The sequence below is a fragment of the Juglans microcarpa x Juglans regia genome, chromosome 4S (assembly GCF_004785595.1).
Source record: "Juglans microcarpa x Juglans regia isolate MS1-56 chromosome 4S, Jm3101_v1.0, whole genome shotgun sequence".
Lineage (NCBI taxonomy): Eukaryota > Viridiplantae > Streptophyta > Magnoliopsida > Fagales > Juglandaceae > Juglans > Juglans microcarpa x Juglans regia.
The window spans coordinates 15,952,141-15,966,240 of NC_054601.1; the positions used below are offsets into that span (position 1 = coordinate 15,952,141).

Genomic DNA, 14,100 nt, shown 5'->3' on the forward strand with positions numbered 1-14,100 from the left:
GAACTATTGTCGTCCCTTCTACCGGTGATGCTCTCCTGGCCTTAACTGGCTGGTTCATGCTTTCGGTGCTGTTACTTTGAAGAGATTAGAGTGCTCAAAGTAAGCCTATGCTCTGTATACATTAGCATGGGAAAACATCATAGGATTTTGGTCATATTGTGTTGGCCTTCGGGATCAGAGTAATGATTAACAGGAACAGTCGGGGGCATTTGTATTTCATAGTCAGAGGTGAAATTCTTGGATTTATAAAAGATGAACAACTGCGAAAGCATTTGCCAAGTATGTTTTCATTAATCAAGAACGAAAGTTGGGAGCTCGAAAATGATCAGATACAGTCCTAGTCTCAACCATAAACGATGTCGACTAGGGATCAACAAATGTTGCTTTAAGGACTCCATTGGCACTTTATGAGAAATCAAAGTCTTTGGGTTCCAGGGGGAGTATGGTCGCAAGGCTGAAACTTAAAGGAATTGATGGAAGGGCACCACCAGGAGTGGAGCCTGCGGCTTAATTTGACATAACACGAGGAAACTTACCAGGTCCAAACGTAGTAAGGATTGACAGACTGAGAGCTCTTTCTTTCTATGGGTGGTGGTGCACGACCGTTCTTAGTTGGTGGAGCGATTTGTCTGGTTAATTCCGTTAACGAACGAGACCTCATCCTGCTAACTAGCTATGCAGAGGTGACCTTCTACGGCCAGCTTCGTAGAGGGACTACCGCCGCTTAGGCCAAGGAAGTTTAAGGTAATTACAGGTCTGTGATGCCCTTAGATGTTCTGGGCCGCACGCGTGCTACACTAATGTATTCAATGAGTTTATAAGCTTGGCCGATAGGCCCATAATCTTTAAAATTTCAACGTGATGGGGATAAATCATTGCAATTGTTGGTCTTCAACGAGGAATTCCTAGTAAGCGTGAGTCATCTGCTCACATTAACTACGTCTCTGCCTTTTGTATACACCGCCCATTGCTCCTAACGATTGAATGGTCCGATTGCTCCTACCGATTGTGGACAGTTCGCTATCGACAACGTCGCGAGAAGTCCATTGAACCATTTCATTTAGAGGAAGGAGAAGTAGTAACAAGGTTTCCGCAGGTGAACCTGTGGAAGGATCATTGTCGATACCTGCCTAGCAGAACGACTTGTGAACATGTAATAACCTTCTGGGTGGCGGTGTAATGCCCCCTCCCAAAAACGGTTGGGAGGGCACATTGAAATTTGCCCACTGCTCCTCGTGTGTGGTTGGTCAATCTTCTCATTCCCTTCCTAATAGAACAATCAACCTAGGCACGATCTGTGCCAAGGAACTTAAACAAGGAGTAACCACAGGCGCCCCATAAACGTTGTGCTTGTTGTTGGTGACATATTTACCATGATACATAACAACTCTTAGAAATGAATATCTCGGCTCTGGCATCGATGAAGAATGTAGCAAAATACGTTACTTGGTGTGAATGCAAGTTGCGCCCGAAGCTATTCGGCAGAGGGCACGTCTGCCTGGGTGTCACACATCTTTGGGTGCCACGACATTGGCCTCCCGTATGCTTTTGCTCGCAGTTAGCCTAAAAGTGAGTCCTACGCGACAAGTGCCACAATAATCGGTGGTTGAGAAACCCTCATGACCCATCGTGTGTTGCTCGTTGCTGTGAAGGTGTGCTCCTCAACCCCAGGTTAGGCGGGATTACGCGCTAAATTTAAGCATATCAATAAGCGAACGAAAAGAAACTTGCAAGGATTCCTCTAGTAATGACGAGTGAACCGGGACGAGCCCAGCTTGAGAATCTAGTGTCACTCAGCATTCGAATTGAAGTTTGAAGAAGCGTCCTCAGTGGCGGATCGGGCCCAAGTCCTATGGGCCTTGTTGTGCCCGAACCCTTTTGCACCACGAGGCGCTGTCGGCGAGTCGGGTTGTTTGGGAATGCATCCCCAATTGGGCGGTAAATTCTGTCAAAGGCTAAATATGGGCGAGAGACCGATAGCAAACAAGTACCGTGAGGCAAAGATGAAAGGGATTTTTAAAAGAGAGTCTAAGAGTGCTTGAAATTTTCGGGAGGGAAGCGGATGTGTGCCAGCAATGCTCCCCGGTCGGATGTGGAATGGTGTATGTCAGTCTGCCGATCGACTCAGGGTGTGGACTGATGCGAATTGCTACGACGGCCCAAGCCCGGGTTGTAGTCATGCCCGTGGAGACGTAGTTGCAGCAATCATAGCAGGCATGTTAGGGACACCGGTCTTGTCCCTAACACTAAGGACCACGAGCTTGCCTTGTTAAGGGTGATGACCAAGTGACCTTGCCAACTTGTTTGGCCTTCCAGAAAGGGTTGGGTGTTTGGGTGATGGAATGATGAAGATGATGATGAACTTGGATAGGCTAAGTGTTTTAGGAGGGCAAATCAATGTGGGTGGCTTGAGACTTGTCCTTGAGGGTGGCGCCAAGGTGATGGGCTAGAATTGGATGAGTGAGGTGAGGTTAAGGTTTTGGATGATCTAAGTGATGATTATGAGTGTTTGAGGCAATGTGGACAGCTTGAAGGGTGCCCTTGATGTTTGGGCCACTTGGATGGTAATTAGGGTTGGTATTGTGAAGTGTAGCTAGTGTTTTGTGGGGTGGCTAGGATTGATTTCGAGATTGGGAAGAGTTGGCTTAGGGTTGGAGTTTATGATGATGCTAGGGTTTGGGAATGAGGTGGAAGAGCGGAAAATTAGGGTTTTGGGTGTAAGGCAACTAGGGTTGCAAAAATGGGTATGGTAGGATTAGGGTTAACTTGGTCTTTGGAAGGTTAGCTGGATTTGGATGATTTGGAAATGGATATGGAAGGTTTACAAGATGGAGGGAATCTTTGAGGGAAGAAGGGAATTCAAATTTGGACTAGGATGGTAAGTCAAAAGTTGACCATAGAGATTTTAGGAAGAGTGATTTAAAGGACTGAATGTGATTGTCAATTCCTTAAATTAAGGAATTTGAAATGAGATTTGAATTTGAATGTTAGGAAGTCAAGACTCCTAAAATGAATGAGTTACCTTATAGGGCTTGAGGTGGGTGGCTAGGGTTTTATGGAGGGAAGGCTTATGATGTGGCCGAATATGGTAAGTGTTTGTATGGGAAGATGAAGGCAATTAGGGTGTAGGCTAGGTCAATGGATTTAATGGATGAAGGCTTTGTGGTAGCCGAATATGGAAGGTAAAGGTTATGGGCTATATGGATTGATATGGAGGTAATTAGGGTTCCTAAAGTTGAGGAACACTAATATGGTATGAGTGAGCGGCGGCTAGGGCAAGTTGTATGAAGGAATCAATTTATGGATGGTGGACAAACTTATGGAAAGAATGACAAACAATATGGTGGTCGAGTATATGGTATGGAATGGATCAAATGAGCAATGGAAGAATGAACACCAAGAATAAAATGATGAACACTCAAGAACAAAGTAAAATACTTAAGAACTTGAATGAACAAAAGGTAACAAATCAACTAATGATTCACGGATTGCACAATAGTTGAAATAAACCTCATGAATTGATAACTTGGTAAAAACAAGGATAACAACAACTTGGATTCACGAATCGCACCAAGTTGTAAGAATAAGATAAATGAATCATACCTATTCACGAATTGCAAGGTGTGATCCTCTCTTTGGGATGCACGAATTGCACCCGAAAAGCCCAAGTGCCTAGCATCGATTATTGATCTCCTAAACAAAATAATCCTATAGGGAATTTGCCAAAAGATGTAAATGCAAAGACTAAGGGCCTATTTATAAGGATTACAACTTGGAAACCCCCAAAAGGTCCATTAGAAAATAAATAATTAAATTAAAATAAACAATAGGCAATAACATAGTAGGCATGGGCCAAGTTAACCCATGGCATGCATGAGCCCATGGGTGGGCTAGGCTGGCCCATGGTATGGGCCATGGGCATGGCTGACATTGCTGGCATGGCTACTGGCATATGACTGACATGGCTAGTGGCTTGCCATGGGCCACAAAACATGGGGTCCTACCAAGGCAGTAGATGTTGCAAGGCGTGCTTCGGCATCTGCGTGCTTCTGGCATCGGCCTATGGGCACCCCATTCAGCTCATCTTGAAACACAGACCAAGGAGTTTGACATGTGTGCGAGTCAACGGGCTAGTAAACCCATAAGGCGCTAGGAAGCTGATTGGTGGGATCCCCTTGTGGGTTGCACCGCTGACCGACCTTGATCTTCTAAGAAGGGTTTGAGTGAGAGCATACCTTTTGGGACCCAAATGATGGTGAACTATGCCTGAGTGGGGCGAAGCCAAAGGAAACTCTGGTGGAGGCCTGCAACAATACTGACGTGCAAATCGCTTGTCTGACTTGGGTATAGGGGCGAAAGACTAATCAAATCGCCTACTATCTGGTTCCCTCCAAAGTTTCCCTCGACCTATTCTGAAACTTTAAGTAGGTAGGACGGCACAACTGCTTTGTTGAGACGTGCCAAGGAATCGAGACCTCCGAGTGGGCCATTTTTTGTAAGCAGAATTGGCAATTCGGGATGAACCGGAAGCTGGGTCACGGTACCCAACTGCGAGCTAACCTAGAACCCACAAAGGGTGTTGGTCGATTAAGAAGTAGGACGATGATCATGGAAGTCGAAATCCGCTAAGGAGTGCGTAACAACTCACTTGCCAAATCAACTAGCCCCTAAAATGGATGGCGCTGAAGCGCGCGACCTTTACCCAACCGTCGAAGCAAGTGCCAAGCCTCGATGAGTAGGAGGGTGCGAGCGGCCGTCGGTGCAGATCTTGGTGGTAGTAGCAAATATTTAAATAAGAACTTTGAAGGCCGAAGAGGGGAAAGGTTCCATGTTAATGGAACTTGCACATGGGTTAGTCGATCTTAAGAGATAGGGGAAGCCTGTCTGATTGCGTGCTGCACGCGTGCTTCGAAAGGGAATCGGGTTAAAATTTCTAAACCGGGACGTGGCGACTGGCGGCAACGTTAGGGAATCTGGAGACGTCAGCAGGGGCCTCTGGAAGAGTTATCTTTTCTTTTTAATAGCCTACCCAGCCTGGAAACAGCTCAGCCGGAGGTAGGGTCCAGCGGCTGGAAGAGCACCGCATTTCGTGTGGTGTTCGGTGCGCCTCCGACGGCCCTTGAAAATCTGGAGGACCGAGTGTCTCTAGTTGATGGAACAATATAGGCAAGGGAAGTCGGCAAAATGGATCTGTAACCTCGGGAAAAAGGATTGGCTTTGAGGGTTGGGCAAGGGGGTCCCAGTCCCGAACCCGTCGACTATCAGTGGACTGCTTGGGTTGCTCCCATGGTGAAAGTAGGTCACCGCGCACTACCCCGGGGACTAACTCGGAACGATCGCTTCGGCGGTCTTCCCCGAGCGTCAAACAATCGACTCAAATTCAGTACAGACAAGGGGAATCTAACTGTTTAATTAAAACAAAGCATTATTCTTCACCGTTACTTTGTTCAATTCCCTATAGTCAGTGCACATCCTCAATGATCCATCCTTCTTCTTAACAAATAGAACTGGCGCTCCCCAAGGTGATGAATTAGGTCAAATGAAGCCCTTCTCTAGTAGCTATTCTATTTGCTCTTTCAGCTCCTTCAGCTCTAGAAGAGTCATACGGTATGGGGTTTTATGGACAGGGTTTGTTGATGTAAGTTCTAGTTCTATGGTGAACTCGATTTCTCTATCGAGGGGTAGTCCGAGTAGATCGTCAGTGAAAACCTCAGGGTATTCCTCAACTACAGGTATCCCTCGTATCTCCTTATCATCACCATAACTCTCCGTTATGAGAGCTAAGTAAGCCGTGGCACCATTAACAATGCACTTCCTTGCTTGCAAAGCTGAAATTAGAGAGGGGATAGCCTTCACCATCCCTCATGCATGATGAATATGTCTACCCTCGGGCAAATCGAAGATTATCTCCTTATTTCGACAATCTCTCCTAGCGCAGTGTTTAGACAGCCAGTCCATCCCTAGTATAACATTGAACCCTAGTTGATCAAAGACGATCAGATCAGTTTCCATCAATCTTCCTTTTAGGGTCAGAGGACATTTCTTCAACACACGGGTGCAGGTGATCGTGCTTCCGTTTGGAATCGACACTACTATAGCTTGAGGTAGTGTCTGAGTCAGCTGGTTACATGTACACACAAACGTCGCGGATACAAACGATTTCTTGGCGCCAGAGTCAAATAAAGCGCAAGCCGTGTATTCGTATAACATGATTTTTCCTAAGGTGTAATCAACTACTGAGTTCTAAGCAACTATTTAAAAAGCTAATTTCTAAAGAGGGGGGTATTGAAGGAAAATACCAGTGATAACATTTGTTTCCTTGTCCAAGGGGATTTCCTTGTGAATATCACCAGGGGTGATGGCATAAACGCTGGCTTGAGCAGGTGGGCTCTGATTGGGCCGTTTGTTAGGAATATTCTTTCCTCCTTGAACATTCTATGGGCATTCCCGGATCATATGCCACGACTGTCCGCATCGGTAGCACACTCCTAGGCCCACACGGCATTCACCACTGTGGTTCTTTCCACATTTCTTGCAGGTGACTGGTGGAGCTATTATAACATATTTTCCCTTGTTAGATCCTTGAATAATCCTCTTGTTAGCATTATTCTAGCTAGAAGTGAAGGTAGAAGCTCTCTTTCTCTCGAGGTTGATCTGAGCTATCACACTTCGTTGTTCCGCCTCCGCTATTGCACATTAACCAACTCTTGGAAGTTGTGGATGCAGAAACCAGCCACATAACTACAAATTCTAGGATTCAACCCTACTTGAAATTTCTGGGCTTGCATTTTCTCAGTAGCAATCAAGTGTGGAGTAAACATTCCCAGCTCCATAAACTTCGCAGCATACTGCTCAACAGTGAGATTGCCTTGTACCAATGTGGCAAACTCCTGGGCCTTCTGGGTCTTCATTGATTTTGGGAAGAAACGATTGTCAAATTCTTCGTTAAAACCTCTCCCTTGGTAGGTTGCCACCAGGCCTCTGGCCCGTAGAAGGAGAGACATGTGTTGTTGAATCTATGGGGCATCCGTCTTTCCAGTGCCACCGTTTTACCTTTGTAGTAGCTTCGTAGTAGCCCCCCCCCCCCTTTTTTCCTTCTTCTTTTTTTTTTTTTTACCCCAATTGATGTAAAATTTTCCTTATTGCTCTGTTTGTAACCTTGTTCGAGATATAAAGGATTTTGTCTACCTTCTTTTCTATGGGATTTTTGTACTGCATTTCACTCTCATTTTTACTCTAAGGATAGCTGTTAGCATGTCAGAGCTTGTGGCTCGGCTCCTGTGCTTTATACTTTTCGAATTGGCACTTATAGGTTGGCAGAGCCAGAGGGCCCTGCTCCCTCACCAACGCGTTCCTTTCATTCTTTATGCACGAAGCTTGGCAACTCATTTACTCTGGGTTGAGAATAGCTGTTAGCATGTCAGAGCTTGTGGCTCGGCTCCTGTGCTTTATACTTTTCGAATTGGCACTTATAGGTTGGCAGAGCCAGAGGGCCCTGCTCCCTCACCAACGCGTTCCTTTCATTCTTTATGCACGAAGCTTGGCAACTCATTTACTCTGTGTTGAGAATAGCTGTTAGCAGGTCAGAGCTCATGGCACGGTTCCTGTGCTTTATACTTCGTGGATTGGCACTTATAGGTTGGCAGAGCCCGAGGGCCCTGCTCCCTCACCAACTCGTTCCTTTCTTTCTCTTTGCACAAAACTCGGCAAGTCATTTATACTGCGTTGAGAGTAGTTGTTAGCAGGTCCGAGCTCATAGCTCGGTTCTTGTGCTTTATACTTCGTGGATTGGCACTTATAGGTTGGCAGAGCCCGAGGGCCTTGCTCTCTCACCAACTCGTTCCTTTCTCTCTCTTTGCACAAAGCTTGACAAGTCATTTAGATTGCGTTATGAATAGCTATTAGCATGTCAGAGCTCATGGCTCGGTTCCTATGCTTTATACTTCGTGGATTGGCACTTACAGGTTGGCAGAGCCCGAGGGCCCTACTCCCTCACCAACGCGTTCCTTTCATTCTTTTTGCACGAAGCTCGACAAGTCATTTAGACTGCGTTGAGAATAGCTGTTAGCAGGTCAGAGCTCTTGGCTTAGTTCCTGTGCTTTATACTTCGTGGCTAGTCTCGAGATCGGGCTTATATGACTTAGGCTATTTCAAGGAGACATAGTAATACAACATTTCGAAATTAGTTCATAAAACTTTAACCAGCAATAGTCTTACATTCATTCGAGCTCAGCTCAGATTTTTTTTTTATACAAAATACTTTCTTAAGTGCTCCGCTTTCCATGGGTGCGATAGCTTGTTCCCTTCATGGTCCTTTGACCGGTATGAGCCAGGCCTTCCGGGCAGCCGTTACCAGGTACGGCCCTTCCCACTTGGGACCCAGTTTGCCTTCATCCTGAGTTGTAACTCCTGTTTGCTTTAGGACCATATCACCTACTTTGAAGTTACGAGGTTGGACTCATTTGTTAAAGTACAGTTCAACTCTCCGTTTGTTGGCTGCCATTTGGCTTACAACTTCCTCCCTTCTTTCTTCCAGGAAGTCTAGACTCTCTCTCAATCGCTCGTTGTTTCGATCCGGGTCATATTGTTGCACCCTATACGTGGGTATGGCAAACTCTACAGGTATCACGGCTTCAATTCCATAGACCAGAGAGAAAGGAGTTTCCCCAGTTGGGGTTCTTACTGATGTTCAATATGCCCACAACGTGCTTTGAAGTTCTTCAGCCCATTCCCCTTTCTGCGCTCCCAATTTCTTCTTTAAGGAGTACTTAGCCTTGATCCTGAGCTCTGAGCACTACTCTCGATAGTGAGAACAATCCAATTGTCTGCCATTATCTGAGATGAGGCTTTGGGGAATACCGAAACGGCAAATTATGGATTTCCAGAGGAAATTTGTTATTGCCCGAGCTGTGATTGTTGCTAAAGCTTCTGCCTCTACCCATTTGGTAAAATAGTCTATTGCTACCACGACAAACTTTACCCCTCCTTTGCCCGCTGGGAGGGACCGATGAGATCCAACCCCCATTGGGCGAAGGGCCACCGGGCAATGATAGAAGTAAGTTTTTCGAGAGGACAATGAGGTATAAGGGCGTTTTCCTGGCATTTAAGACATTTTCGGGCAAACTCGTCGGCATCCTTGTGAGCATTAGGCCAATAGTATCCTGCCCGAGCAGTTCATAATGCTAATGCCCTCCCACTCGAGTGATTCCCACAAACTCCTTCATGGATTTCAGCCAACACGTACTAAGCCTACTCATAAGAGATGCCCCTTAACAGAGGCTCGGCATAGCCTCTTTTATACAGAATTCCCTCCACCAATGTGAATCTTGCCGCTCGGTTCCTGATCTTTCGGGCTTCTTCCCAATCGTCCAGAAGGATTCCCTCTTGAAGAAATTTCAAAATATCCGTGGCCCATTCCGAGGGCTATAGGACCTCGATAGCTGACACCTGAATTTCCACTGCAGCCATATCAATGGTTCGAACAATCACATGGTCCGGGAGTGGGACCTCTTCTTGCCCTGAGGCTACCTTGGCTAGCCGATCCGCTTCTTGGTTCTCTCCTTTAGGAATCTGATGGATGGTAGAATACTGGAAGAGATCCCACTCTTCTCCAACTCGTTGAAGATATTTTTTAAGATTTTCTCCCTTCGTGAAGAACTGTTCGGTTACCTGTCCCACCACTATCTGTGATTCAGCTTTCACTTCAACTTCAATTGCACCAAGGGACCTGGCAATCGTTAGTCCTTGCAAGAGCGCCTCATACTCTGCTTCGTTGTTGGTGACTTTGAATCCAAGTTTGAGCTCGTAGTCAAATCTTTCACCTGAGTTCGTCACTATGTGCACTCTCGCTCCACCCCCTGCCCGACAGGACGAGCCGTCGACATAGATCTATCACGACTTGCCTTGGGGTGTGACGACCACTTCTTCCGAGAAGTTTGAGAACTCAACTACAAAGTTTGCTAGTACCTATCTTTTTATCGATGTCTGTGGAAGATATTCGACCTTGAACTTGCTTAGCTAGATCGCCCAGTTGGTCATCTGATCCGAAGTATCAGGTTTCTGCAATTTTTTCCTCAGAGGAACATCGGTTTGGACCTTTATTGGGTGGGCTTGAAAGTAAGGCCTCAACCGACTGGCTATGATCACTAACGCAAAAGCGAGCATTTTCGTTCGGGGATACCTGGCTTCTGCGCCTCGAAAGGCTCTGCTAACATAATAAACCGGGCGTTGAACTCCCACCTCCGTTCATGTTAACACAGAGGACACCGCATTGGGTGACACCGCCAGGTACACAGTCAGGTTCTCTCCAGGCATGGTTTGGCTGAGCAGCGGTGGGTGAGCCAAGTACTCCTTCAGCTCGTCAAAAGCTCTACTACAGTCTCCATCCCATTCTCGTGCTCTTTGGAGGACACTAAAGAAAGGAAGGCACCGGTCGGTTGACCTAGTGATGAAGCAGCCCAGGGCGACTATCCTTCCTGTCAGCTTCTGAACTTCGTTGATATTCCTAGGCAGAGGCATGTCCATGATGGCCTTGATCTTTTCGGGATTGGCCTCGATTCTTCATTCATAAACTTATGAAGCCCAGGAACTTCCCCGATTCCACCCCAAAGGCGCATTTATGCGGGTTGAGCTTCATTTTATACTTTCTCAGCACCGCGAAGGTTTCACGGAGGTCGTCAAGATGTTGCTCAGCATTCTTACTCCTAACCAGCAGATCGTCTATGTAGACTTCCATGTTCCTCCAGATCTGGTTCTTGAACATTCTGTTAACCAGGCGTTGGTATGTCGCTCTCGCATTCTTGAGACCGAACGACATTTCTGTATAGCAATAAAGTCCTCGATCGGTGATAAACGCCGTTTTCTCTTCATCATCGGGACTCATTCTGATCTGATTATAGCCAGAGTATGCATCCATGAAGCTGAGTAAGGGATGCCCAACCGTCGAATCCACTATCAAGTCAATCCTTGGAAGAGGAAAACTATCATTTGGGCAAGCTTTGTTCAAGTCGGTGAAATCGACACACATCCTCCACTTCCCACTCGCCTTCTTGGCCAGCACAACATTAGAGAGCCATTCGGGATTGTAAACTTCTCGAATGAAACCCACAGCGAGGAGGCATTCCACTTCCTTAGCAATAGTTGCGTACTTCTCCGCACTGAAACTGTGGCGTTTTTGCTTGACCCTTTTGGCCTCAGGATTTACACCGAGTTGGTGCTCTATCACCGATCCATCGATACCCGACATTTCTTCATGGCACCAAGCAAAGACATCACGATGCTCCAGAAGTAGTTGTTTCATGGACTGGCTCAGATCATTGGACATTTTGGATCCCATTCATACAGTTCGCTCTAGGTCTCCAGGATCCATCGGTACCAAGAGTAGGGGTTTGTCGGGCTCTGCTTGCCTCAGCGCTTCTTCATCCCTCACTTCACGATCTAGCTCGAACACTGCCGTAGGTGGAAGCAGGGCTGCCCCTTTGAGTCTCGTCTGTCTTAGTGCCCTTTCGTTTCCCACCTCATGCTCTTGTTCGGTCTGAGCAGGAGGTGTCGGTTCAGCAGCCTGCTCGTGGTTCCATTCTAGAGTCTGTATGATTATCGCCTTTGACTTCATCTCCCAGGTGTAGCAGTCTCTCGCGGTTTGCTATTCACCCGCATCTCCCCCACCTCGAATGCGGTTGGGAATTTTACTTTTAGGTGGTATGTGGAAGTCACAGTCTTCATTTGGTTCAAAGACGGTCGCCCGAGTATCACATTGTACAAGGGAGGAGCCTTGACCACCAGGAAGTCTATCATGAGGGATGTGGTTCTGGGAGCCATGCCTACTAGTACGAGCAGAGCAATCGCACCGACTGGTTGGATGGTATCCCCTGTGAAGCCTTTAAGGGGTGTTGGCGCTTGCTGTAATCTGTCGAGAGTAATCCTCATTCTACTGAAAGCTTCCCAAAAAAGGATGTCCGTGGAATTGACGTTGCCAATCAATACCCTCCTAGTCCGGTAGTTGGCTATTCGGGCTGTTACTACCAGTGCCTTGTCATGAGGTCGTAACAATCCCTCCCCATTTTCTTCACTAAACGTCACCAGATGTTCCCTGGCAGGGTCTCTGTGGTATGGTTGTTGGGTGGAGAATACTTCTTCATACCTGGCCTTCCTTGCATGGGCCTTTCAAGTTGAGGAAGTTGCTCCCCCTGCATATGGTATTGATTTCCCCTATGGGGGGTTCTTCCCTTCTCGAGTTTCCTTGATGCAGGTCCTCTTTACGAGGGTTTGTAGTTCTTCTTCTTTCGGGACTTGCATTATTCCTCCGAGCATAGCCCTTGCCTTTACGAACTGGGCTATAGCTCTTGCGGACTGGATCCCGACTTCCTCGAATGGGACTTCAGTCCCGGCTTCTCCGAACGGGGCTCCGGTCTCAGTTTCTTCTGATGGGGCTCTGGTCTTGGTTTCTCCAGGAGTAAGGGCGGTATTCTCGTCGTGACTCACTTCTTTCATTATTGCGTCGGTCGGTTCAGGTCTCCAGATCGTCAGATCTTCCCCATTTCGTATAACAATCTTGGGTGTTGTGCCCATTACTCCTGTGAAAGGAACAATATTTGGGTCGCGATGGACCCTGTCTCCACTCTCCTTGTCGACTCAGGTCTTCTTCCACTTCTATTGCCAAGCTAGAGTGCAAGCATGGGCCATGCTTCCCCTTGCCTTTGACTTCATAAGCCCCTTTTTGGGGGGCTCCTCAGTCTGGCCCTTGATGTCGTTCTGTCACTTTCTTGTCTGCCATTTCCAAGTCACGCTTCCTAGGTGCTGTTAATGCCTAGAGTGTGTCCTCCTTGTTTATGTAACCATCTACCTGGTCCATAAACTCCCTCAAAGTTGATGGTGTGTTACAGGCGCGATTTTTGTCATAAAGGGACTGCGAGGTCAGACTCCTGCTAATAGTGCCACCAATGTTATCTTTTCGTCTTGGTCGTTTGTTGTCATCCATTCCCTGTTAAAGTGAGAGAGATATGACTTAAGGCTCTCGTCATCCCTCTGCTTAACAGTTAGAAGATAGGCGGCCGGCCTTCTCCTCGTCTAGCTAGCCATGAATAGCGTCAAGAATCGACGTCCCAGTTCGTTCAAGCTATCTACAGTTCCAGGTCGACCGTGGAGAGTCATGTGGGCTTTGAAGGTCTCCACATGCTCCAACTGGTCCTTGGTCCCGTCGTACACTTCCATCTGAGGGACTTTAAACTTTGGAGGTATTGGTACCGCTAGAATCCCAATGTTGTACAGTAGTTCAGCGTTAGTGAGTAGCTGATCCACCATGGTGGGTTGACCTATCTGCTTTGCTACCCCCATCTGGATTTGCAGGTTTATTTTACATCGTTCTTCCTTCGCAATGACTGTGTTAGGTTGGGGGTGGTCCCCAAAATGATGGCTTTGTTGATCCGCTTCGGTTTCTTCGACATTCCTTCGAAACACAATATCTGCCATGAGCTTCTGTATTGCCTCGTTTTACTGGTTAAACCTTGCTTCGACTGCTTTGGACTGCATCCTTTCACGTTGTGAATGCTAGGAGCGGGTTGTTGCCGGCATACAAAGGACACGCTAGTTATGGGACAACAAAGATCCCACAGACGGAGCCACTGTTGAGGTCGTGCTTCGCGGGCTTGGGCAACTTCACACCCCTGGTATCCAAGTGCTAGCCTGCATAGTTACAATGGGAGGGACCTCGGGGATCCACCGTTGATCCTCTGATGCTTAAGTCAGTATATTGAAGAAGATAATAAACGGAAGCAAAAACGATAATGTGTATGGAGGATGATTATTTCTACTAGTTGCATACTAGGATGCATTGCATATTAACTATCATGAACAGGGGTATGTAACCTTGTATTGCATGTTCCTACGCTTTAAGTCTCCGTTCTACCCCAAGCGGGGATTGGAGGCACTACAGTGGTGGTATCAGAGTAGCTCGTCTCTGGGTAAACCCACATGTCCTTAGGAACCTTATGCCAGAATATAGGTTTGAATCATTAGTCTTGCATAGGCTTGAATCCTGCAGTTTGAGCTCGGTCTGATATGCATATATCACAGGAGTCGAAAGGATTGAGATGAGATGGCACG

The 14,100-nt window shown here is 46.9% G+C and overlaps 1 long non-coding RNA gene across 1 annotated transcript; it reads left to right on the forward strand.

Moving 5' to 3' along the window:
- The first annotated feature begins 426 nt into the window (after nt 1-426).
- On the forward strand, nt 427-5,208 carry LOC121262260. Its single transcript, XR_005940075.1, has 3 exons — nt 427-440; nt 2,191-2,192; nt 5,141-5,208. It is a non-coding gene; the product is annotated as an uncharacterized LOC121262260 (long non-coding RNA).
- The last annotated feature ends 8,892 nt before the right edge of the window (nt 5,209-14,100 follow it).